Source organism: Lynx rufus, unplaced genomic scaffold (genome assembly GCF_022079265.1).
Source record: "Lynx rufus isolate CCGP_SWC_20201006 ecotype Redwood Valley unplaced genomic scaffold, mLynRuf1.p SCAF_18, whole genome shotgun sequence".
Classification (NCBI taxonomy): domain Eukaryota; kingdom Metazoa; phylum Chordata; class Mammalia; order Carnivora; family Felidae; genus Lynx; species Lynx rufus.
This window is the reverse complement of record NW_025814832.1, coordinates 38853719-38863896: the sequence shown is the minus strand read 5'-3', so window position 1 is coordinate 38863896 and position 10178 is coordinate 38853719. Positions and strand designations below refer to the sequence as shown.

Genomic DNA, 10178 nt, shown 5'->3' with positions numbered 1-10178 from the left:
CAACGGGCCGAGAAGCGGCGGCGGCGGAGGCGGCGGCGGCGGTGGTGAAGGGGGCGGAGAGGAAGGAGCGCGGCGGACGCGGCCTGGACCGCGCGTCCTCTGGCCTTGGGATTCTCCGCGTCGGCGGTAGTATCAGCTGCCGCTGCAGCCAAAGCAGCAGGTCTGTGCGAGGAGGTTCTGGACTCAGGGTCGCTACCCCTCGGGGCCATTGGAGGCAACTGCGGGGCCTAGCGAGGGGCAGGGAACCGCGGCCTCGCTTAACAAAGAGTCTGCGGAGCTTTGGGGCACCGGAGACCCAGGGGGCCGGGAGGGGTGGGAGTGCGAGGCCGAGGCCTCTAGGGGTCCTCCCCAACCTCGTTGCCCTCCCACGGCTCCCGCTTCTCCCGTAACTCTCATTCTGGCCCAGTTGGCGGCTTTCCGGAGGCGGCGCCCGCCCGTCCTGCTAAGAAAGGGATTTGCAGGGTGCCGGTCTCTGGGCAGGGATAGCCACAAGGAGGGTTCTTACCCAAGTCGGCAGCACTTGGCAGATGCAAGCCTCCAAATCGGGGAGACCCGATAGGCAAAAGTTGCCAAATAGGAAGACAGAAACAGTGATCTTTGTGCAGCCTTGAGTACATCACTATCGTCGCACAAACTTTTTTGCGGCCTACTTAAGAGCTTATCTGATGCGAGTAAATAATTTATGTGGAGTTGCAAGCATACACACCAATACTATAAGGAGGAACTATCCTACCAGTCGAGTATTTGGGGGAATCCTAGCTTTCCTTATTACCTTAGTGGTGATTCCCCCTTTGCTCCTCAGTTGTTTAGGTGGTCATTTAATTTTCTCTAGTTGTATATTGGGTTTTTTTGGAAATGATATCTTTATGTCCATTCTCCATATGCACGCCCTGGAGCTCCTAAAGGGCAGATATTATGTCTTAATTCACTTGAACTTTCCAGAACCAAGCTCAGTTCTGGCACATAGGAGGTGAACAATATGTGTTTCATACAAAAATTAAATTTTAGACTTTCAGCGGTGGGAGGGGAAAAGTATGTTGTATGTTCCTTTACCTAGAAGGGGAATTATATGGCCTAATCTGCAGTTCATTCAAGGAATATTTTTATTGACATTTGCTGCGTGCCTGTTTTCTAGCACTGTTCTACGTCTGTGACCCTTGCCGTCCTGCGTCTTACTTTATAGTGGGGGGAAGAGAGATAATAAATAAATAAGTAAATTATACTGTATGTTAGAAGATGATTATGGATTTAGGCTTAAAAAGGGGGGGGCTAGAAAGAAGGTTGGGGAGGCATTGCATTTTGAAATAGGGCGGTCAGGGAGATCAGTACAAACAAGCTGATATTTAAGTAGATGAGGGAGTGAGCCCAGTAGTATCTGGGGAAAGGAGGGTTCCAGGCAGAGGGAACAGCAAGTGTAAAGACCTTGAAGAGGACAATGCTGGCCTGTTAGAGGAACAGTTAGAAGACCATTGTGCTTTGGACCACTGTGAGCAAAGGAGTAGTAGGAGAGAAGGTCAGGGAGGATCTGGAGGAGGAGCGCCAGAACAACTAGGAGCTCTTAGGCTGTTATGAGGATTTCACTTTATCTCTGCCTGAGTTGGGAATCATCTGAGGCTTTTGAGCAGAGGAGTGGTATGATCTGACTTACGTTGTTACAATTTATTGTAATTCACAGAGAAATGAATTTCTTTATATTCTAATTTTATCAAATTCATATGATCATCTTAGTTTTTTTAAGCTAACAGAGAGGGAAAAAAGGCTTCCAGAATAAATGTAACCAGAATTTACTCGTATTTGGCTTTAGAAGAATATGAAGAAATTCTTGGGTTTTGTATAGATTCTAATTTAAGAATGTATAGTGCCCAGTGTATAGTGTGTGAGATGTTCTCAGGGCAGATTATTAGAGTGGATGCAAATCGTCACTAGAGGTTTCTCCAATTCCAGAAACAGATGATAAGTAACATGGTTTTATAATCAATTGTTTTGTAGTCCACTGTTGTTAAAAGTCATTTAGATCAGATCTTATTTTTCACCATTGCCCAAAACATGTACCCTAGCCAAATTATCTTCCTTATGTCCCACGCTTATTCAGCCTTTGCTTATTCTTCCTAACCTTGGCTATATCTAGCTTTCCTCCTTAAAATGTTTTCTTTCTTCACACTTCTCTAATCAGCTTGCATCTTTCTGTGCCTGGGGTTCTAGCTGTCTTATGAAGCCATCCCCACTTGCCAGCTCTTCGTGATCTCTGACATCTTCAGTGTCTTGTGGCACTTGTATGGGATCCCTGAGTTGAAAGAGATTAGAGAACTGTGGCTTGATATTCTCCATTTACCAGTGGAGAAATTGACTTCTGGAGAAATAATAATAATAATGATAAACATGATGGCTAATACATATTGTGCACCTACTATGTGCCAAGCTTTCTTGTAAGTGTATTTTTCTGTATGAACTCAATTTTTCATACCAACCCTGTCAAGTAGGTGATATTCTCACTATCTTATAGGCCCAGAGAAGCCAAATGACTTTTTTGAGGTTCACATCAAGTTAGTGGCAAAGCTAGAGTTTGTGAACATATTCTGGTTGCATAGTCTGTGCTAGTTTACGATGCTGTTACGATTTTCTACTAAGTCAGCATTTTATTACCTAGAACCATACCAAGTGAGACTTTATGCTATCTTTAGTTTTTCTCCTTGGGACTCCTGCATATTGAATAAACATGAATAATGAGTACATGCTGTGGAAAAGAAAAGAGATAAAAAATGAGTAAGTCAGCTTCTTCACCTATAAAACTTGTAACTTGGAGTTGGTGAGAGAAAGAGCACTAATAGTTATGATTAAATATTGGGTGTTTTAAGACTAGAAAAGGAGTTTAAGCAATGAGCTACCACTTCTCTGGGGGAGTTGTATTCATGTCATAGGTTCTAGAAGTTGGTATGTGAGATGGGCTTTGAAGGAGAAGACTTAGGTAGGTGTAAGTGAGAGATTTGGTGGGGAAGGAATCCAGGTTAAGGGAAGGGCATTTACCAAAGTGCTTGGTTTTCTGGGAACACTGATGCATGCATGAAAACCCTGGGAGATATGAATGGTGAAGTATATAGTTTGTTGCCACAATGGAGAGTCTCATTCCAGCTTGATTGACTAACTGTGGAGAGCTACTGAACTGAAGGGAATGACAGAATGAGAAATGCGGCAGGAAGGTTCGGGGTCAGGATCTGGAAAAACCTGGAAGAGGGTTTTTTCTAAGCATTGGCCCACCGAAAGTCATATGACTTTCCCTAGTTCCACACTATTAACAGACCAAAGGAGGTGAAAATTCATTTTCTCTTTTGCTATGTATCTCTCATTTTTTTTATACTTTAGCACATAGACATTTTTCATAGCTTACGGAATATTTGCTGGTTGTAGATACATTCTCTAGATGTACATCACCAAGAATTTTCCAATAAAACAGACATTCTTAGAATAGTAGAGTTGAGGGGGTGGAGGGTCACTTGTTTGTTAATTGTCAACTATCAGTCATCTCAGAGAGGCCTTACCTGATTTCTTTCTCTTGTAATAGCTTACCTCTTCTTGCTTGCTTTTTTCTTGGTTTGGTTTGATAGCACTTTTACTACCTGAAATTATGATTTGGTTTTTCTTTCTCCTGGACTAGACTGAACTCCCTGAGGGCTGGGACTGTGTCTGATTGTGTTACTATATCCAAAGCACCTAGAAAAGGGTCTGGCAAAATAGGTACTCAGTACATTGTGAATTATTGATCACTCTGGTAGTGGTGTAGAGGCTGGATAACAGGGACTTGTTAAGAAATTCTTGCTATAGTGGAGATGGAAATGGTAAGGAGAGGTATCCCTCATAGCATCAACACATAACAAAGTAGTTAGTGGTCAGTATAAAATAAAGTTATTACTAAGACCAGACTTAGGTTCTCTTTAAAGCAGGTGCTCACTAAACTTTGTTTATGCTTCTATTACAGAGCTAATTATTTTTAAGTTAGAAATTTTATTTTTAGATGTTTGTTTATTTATTTATTTAGAGAGAGAAAGAACATGGGGCGGGGGGGGGCATGAGTATGTGAGAGCAGGGGAGGGGCAGAAAGAGGGAGAGAGAGAATCCCAAGCAGCCTCCACCCTGTCAGCACAGATGGAGGCAGGGCTCCATCTCATCAACTGAGAGATCTGGGACCTGAGTGGAAATCAAGAGTCGGACACTTAACCTACTGAGCCACCCAGGTGCCCCTCAAATTAGAAATTTTATTTAAAAAAAATTTTTTTTTAATGTTTATTTATTTTTGAGACAAGAGAGACAGAGCATGAATGGGGGAGGGTCAGAGAGAGAGGGAGACACAGAATCTGAAACAGGCTCCAGGCTCTGAGCGGTCAGCACAGAGCCCGACGCAGGGCTCGAACTCACGGACCGCGAGATCATGACCTGAGCCAAAGTCGGCTGCTTAACCGACTGAGCCACCCAGGCACCCCATCAAATTAGAAATTTTAAAAAGTGTTTTTTGTTTTTTTTTTTTAAGAAAAAGATGTAATCAAATTTTCACAAATATGTTTGCATTTCAGAGTAGAGACTGCGGTCTAGACAGCATTATTCCTTATAAACTAATAAAATAGCAACCTAAAAACACTTGTGCAAATGGAATTCTAATCCTTTAATTTTCATGATTTTTTTGTTTTTATAATACGCATAGAAAAATCTTAACCCATTTTGAGCGTATAGTTCGGTGGCGTTGATTACATCCACATTGTTGTGCTGCCATCACCACCATAGTGTTCACAGAACTCTTTTTATCTTGTAAGACTGAGACTGTATACCCATTAAACAATAACTCCCCATTCCTCTGCGCTCCTGGGCTTTGGCAACCAATTCTACTTTATTATTTTTTTAAATTTATTATTTTAATTATATATTTAATTATTTTAATAATTTTTTAATTTTTTAAATTATTTATAAATTTTAATTATTGGTTTGTTTATTTGACAGCACAAGTGTGGGAGGGGTAGAGAAAGAGGGAGTGAGAGAACCCCAAGCAGCCTTCATGCTGTTAGCATAGAGCCTGATGTGGGACTCAGTCTCACAAACCATGAAATCGTGACCCGAGCTGAAATCGAGAGTTGGACGCTTAACAGACTGAGCACCCAGGTGCCCCAACCTGTTCTATTTTCTGTCTCTGAGTTTGACTATATTCTGCCTAATACAAGTGGAATCATACACTGTTTGTCCTTTTTGACTGGCTTATTTCCTTAACATGATGTCCTCAAGTTTCATTCATGTTGTTGTAGCACGTGTCAGAATTTCCTTCCTTTTTAAGGCTGAATAATGTTGATATATGTACGTGTTTACATAGTGTATGTGTGTGTATATATATGTGTGTGTGTGTATACATATCCCATTTAGTTTACTCATCTATCAATGGACACTTAGGTTCCTGCCATCTTTTGACTGTTGTGAATTGTACTGCTAAGATCATGGTTCAGAGGGCACCTCAGTGGCTCAGTGGGTTAAGCATCTGACTTGATTTCAGCTCAGGTCATGACCTCACAGTCATGAGATTGAGCCCCACGTCGGGTCTGTGCTGGGTGTGGAGCTTGCTTGAGATTCTCTCTCCCTCTCCTTCTGCCCCTACCCCCCTTGCACTCTCCCATGCTCATTCTCTCTGTCTCTGTCAAAAAAAAAAAAAAAAAATCATAGGTCAGATGTCTGTTCCTGCTTTCAGTTCTTTGGGGGATATTCCACCCAGAAGTGGAATTGCTGGATTATATGGTAGTTCTAGGATTCGTTTTTTGAAGAACCACCATAATGTTTTCCACAGTGGCTGAACCATTTATGTTACCACCAGCACTATACAGGGTTCCAGTTTCTCTATATCCTTGCCAACACTTGTTATTTTCTGTTGTGTTGTTTGTTTTTGTTTTGTTTTTTAGTAGTCATCCTAAAGAGTATGAGGGGATGTGGTTTTCTTTTTTTTTAAACGTTTATTTATTTTTGAGACAGGGAGCATGAACAGGGGAGGGGCAGAGAGAGAGGGAGACACAGAATCCGAAACAGGCTCCAGGCTCTGAGCTGTCAGCACAGAGCCCAACACCGGGCTTGAACTCACGGCCCTCCCGTGAGATCATGACCTGAGCCGAAGTCGGACACTTAACCGACCAAGCCACCCAGGCGCCCCGGGGATGTGGTTTTCATTTACATTTCCCTTCACTAGGGATGAGCATCTTTTCATATGCTTATTGACCATTTATATATCTTCTTTGGCGAAATGTCTATTCAAGTACTTTGCCTATGTTTAACTTGGGTTATTTAGGATTTTTTGGTGGTTTGTTGTTTTTAAGGAAGTCTGAACTTTAACTGGGTGTGGAAGCCATGTGGTGATTTTACAGGGACTGAAGCTTGCAGGTGTTTTCATCTTGTCAATGTGAGAAGTGTTTAGGGAGGCAGAGGTGAAGTTTCAGAGCTGTTTGATAGGAGTTTACCAGCTTGGTAGGAAGGATGTACCAGGCATATTATTATGTTATTATTATCTGAGAGGAGGCTTAGAAGCATGTGTATGTGTGCATGTATGTTAAGACCAAATAAAGGGAGCTTTGAGAAGACCCACAAATAGCAGGACTATAGTTAATTTTTAAAATCTCACTATGTTTATTTCTTTCTTAACTCTCCACTAGATGTCTCTTCTCCAAACAGTATTTGCTTAGAGAATGGAAATTAGTTTTAAAACAGAGGAGGGTTCATCTTTTTCTTTTTTTTAAACATGCAACCAAATAGAGATTAGGTTAGCTGTCTTTTGCTTGTTGTATCAGTTATCCCTCAAACCTCTGATTGTCAAGGATCTGTAGTCATATACCTAGGTAGTAAAGCCTACATAGTCGAACAGGAAGAATTATTGTCAACCCTAAGGAATTAATGGTACATTGAGGATGATTGGCTTAGATTTAATCAGGAAGGTTGGATGGCAGGGTTTGTAATAATGGAAGATGATGGTTCACAAATACTGGGGTGAATTTTGAAGAGCCTGAATGTATATTTATTCATCCAACAAAAAACAATGTTTTTAATGTTTATTTTGTTTTTGAGAGAGAGAGAGAGAGAGAGGGCAGGGAAGGGGCAGAGAGAGGAAGGAAAAAGAATCTGAAATAGGTTCCAGGCTCTGAGTTGTGAGCAAAGAGCCCAATCGAGGATCTACCACCAGATCACGACATGAACTGAAGTCGGACACTTAACTGACTGAGCCACCCAGGCTCCCCTTCAAACATATTTCCATTAAAAAAAAAACCAAACAAACATATTTCCATTGAAAATGGAACATTGAACATTTCTTTCTGCCTGTAAAATATCTCTCCTCTTCTATGCCACTATTCTCTACTGTGCCCCCTTCCTCCTTTCCTTCTCAGGTTGCCACATGAGTTTCTTTTCCCCTGCCCTTTCCTAACTGTTGATCAACCCTAACATTTGTCTTGTCCCTTTTCTCACTCTCTGTGCCCTCTCTCTGCTAGCTTATCTATACCAGTAACCTCAAATGCACGTGTCTTGTATCACATCTCTACTCCATCACAGACCCTTTTTGAAGTTATAGAAAGATGAAGTTAGCATCTTTCCTTAGCTCTCCCATCTCCTGTTCTGCCTGCTTCTCCAAGCGTGGCTTTTCTAGGCTTCTATCTCTGTAAATGGCCTCGCCATTCCCCCAATCTGTAAAAGCCAGACACTTCCAAACTTATTCTAGACCTTTCCTTGCTCCTTAGCTTCCACATCCACTTGTCACTCACCCGCCCCTATTGAACTTTCTCATAGACACTTAATAACTCAGATCCACCCCCTCCTTCTCCTTCCTTGTAGCCACTTCCTTAGTTCAGTACCATGTTACTTTACATCTGTATTTTTATGATAACCTCTTAGCCACTTTCCTTGCCTCCTACTTTTCATATTGTCTACCATTTAATCTTTCTTCAACACTGATCTGAAACATGTCCCCTGTTTGCTTAAAAGTAATGATTTCTTATAGCTGGTAAAGTACAGTTTTGTATATTTTTAGCATAGCAACATCTGGGCCCTGTCTGTCTTTCTGAATATGTGACCTACAACTTTCCTAGAAGTCTCACTGAACTCTAGCTGCACGGCACTATTTCCAGTTCTCCGTGGTACTACTTACAGTTTCCTCAATCTAAAATGCCTTCCTCTCTTAAGAAACTAAAAACAGGGGTGCCTGGGTGTCTCGGTTAAGCATCTGACTTGGCTTCAACTCAGGTCATCAACTCCGGGTTTATGAGATTGAGCTCCACATCAGGTTCCTTGCTGACAGCATGGAGCCTGCTTGGGGTTCTTTCTCCCTCTCCCTCTCTCTCTGCCCCTCCCCCGAGTGCTCTCACTCTCTCTCTCAAAATAAAGTTTAAAAAAAAAAGGGGGGTGGGGGGAACCAAAAATAGAACCACTCTATAAGCCAAGAATTGCATTATTATAGGTATTTACCCAAAGGTTACCAAAATACAGATTCGAAGGGGTACATGCACCTCAATGCATATATAGCAGCATTATCAACAATAGCCAAACTATGGAGAGAGCCCAAATGTCCATCAACTGATGAATGGATAAAGAAGATGTGATGTGTATACATACAATGGAATATTACTCAGCCATGAAACAATGAATTCTTGCCATTGGTAATGACATGGATGGAGCTAGAATGTACTATGCCAAGTGAAATAATTCAGAGGACGATAAATACCATATGATTTCACTCGTGTGAATTTAAGAAACAAAACAGATGAACGTTTGTTGGGGGCGGGGAGAAGAGAGGGAAACAAACCACAAGAGACTCTTCATGATAAAAAACAAATTCTGGGTTGACGGAGGGATATGGGCTAGATGGGTGATGGGTACTAAGGCGGGGGCCTGTTGTGATAAGCACTGGGTGTTGTGTGTAACTGATGAACCACTGAATTCTCCTGAAACCAATATTGCACTATATGTGTTCCAACTAAAATTAAAAAAAAAAAAAAAGCCCTCCTCTCACCCTTCTACCCTGGTCTAATGCCTCTTCAGATTTTAAAACCGAACACCAGCATCATCTCCAGAAAAGCTGAGTCTTCTCCATTCATCCTGGGTTTAATACCTCCTTCCTGGGCCACGAGTGAATGCACTTTGTGCAGTACCTGTGCTACAGCACATCATGTTGGTTTATTAGCAACCACACCATGAACCCCTTGAAAATGGGACTGTATTTTTCATATGTAAATGCCCAGAACTTGGGGGCATCTGGGTGACTTGGTTGAGTGTCTGACTTGATTTGGATCAGGTCATGATCTCCTGGTTCGTGAAATGGAGCCCCACGTCATGCTCTGTACTGACAGTGCGGAGTCTGCTTGGGGTTCTCTCTCTCTCTGTCTCTCTCTCTGTTCCTCCCTCATATGTACTCTCTCTCAAAATAAATAGACTTAAATAAATAAAATAAATCCCCAGCACCTGGTACACTGCCTGACATTTCTCAGCAAGCTTTCAGTAAACCATTGAAAGTTTCCCTGCTAGGAGATTGTTCATGTGATTCTTTTTTTTTTTTTTTTTTTAATGTTTATTTTTGAGAGAGAGAGAGAGACAGCATGCAAGTTGGGGAGGGGCAGAGAAAGAGGGAGACACGGATTCTGAAGCAGGATCCACACTCTGAGCTGTCAGCACAGAGCCCGATGCAGGTGCTCAAACTTGTGAACCATGAGATCATGCTCTGAGCTGAAAGTCAGATGCTTAAACAACTGAGCCACCCTGGTGCCCCCATGTGATTCCTAAAATCTACCCAAACCTACAGAATGTTTTTTTTCATCCTTCCTTTGCTTACATTCTGATTTCTGTTGTTTATTTATTAGCCCATTGCAATATTTTATATACATTAGGAAAAATGAGGTTAAAATTCAGATCCATCATTTTTGTTGTTTGGGAATAGCTCTTGTAAAGCCAGGTTCACAGATTGGTTAAACAACATTATCAGATACTAAAATTTTCTTGCTTATAAATATTGTAACTAAATTTCATCCATCTGATTAGAATTATGTTGATTCTTCCTAAGGGATTCAAGAAGAAAGCAGTAGATGGTCTTAATTAAATTCAAGCGAACTAGTACTTATTAAGTACTTATTTTAGCCATGTGTAACTGTAATAAAAGGTCCAAAATTATTTTTTTAATGTTTTTT

General features: G+C 41.5%; 1 protein-coding gene across 1 annotated transcript in view; it reads left to right on the top strand.

Annotated features, from left to right (window-relative positions):
• Positions 1 to 38: 38 nt before the first annotated feature.
• DDX42 (DEAD-box helicase 42) overlaps positions 39 to 10178 on the top strand; it is a 38797-nt gene continuing 28657 nt past the window's right edge. The window contains exon 1 of the mRNA XM_047081625.1: positions 39 to 160. The gene's annotated coding sequence lies outside the window, so the exon portion shown is untranslated. The remainder of the gene's footprint in view (positions 161 to 10178) is intronic.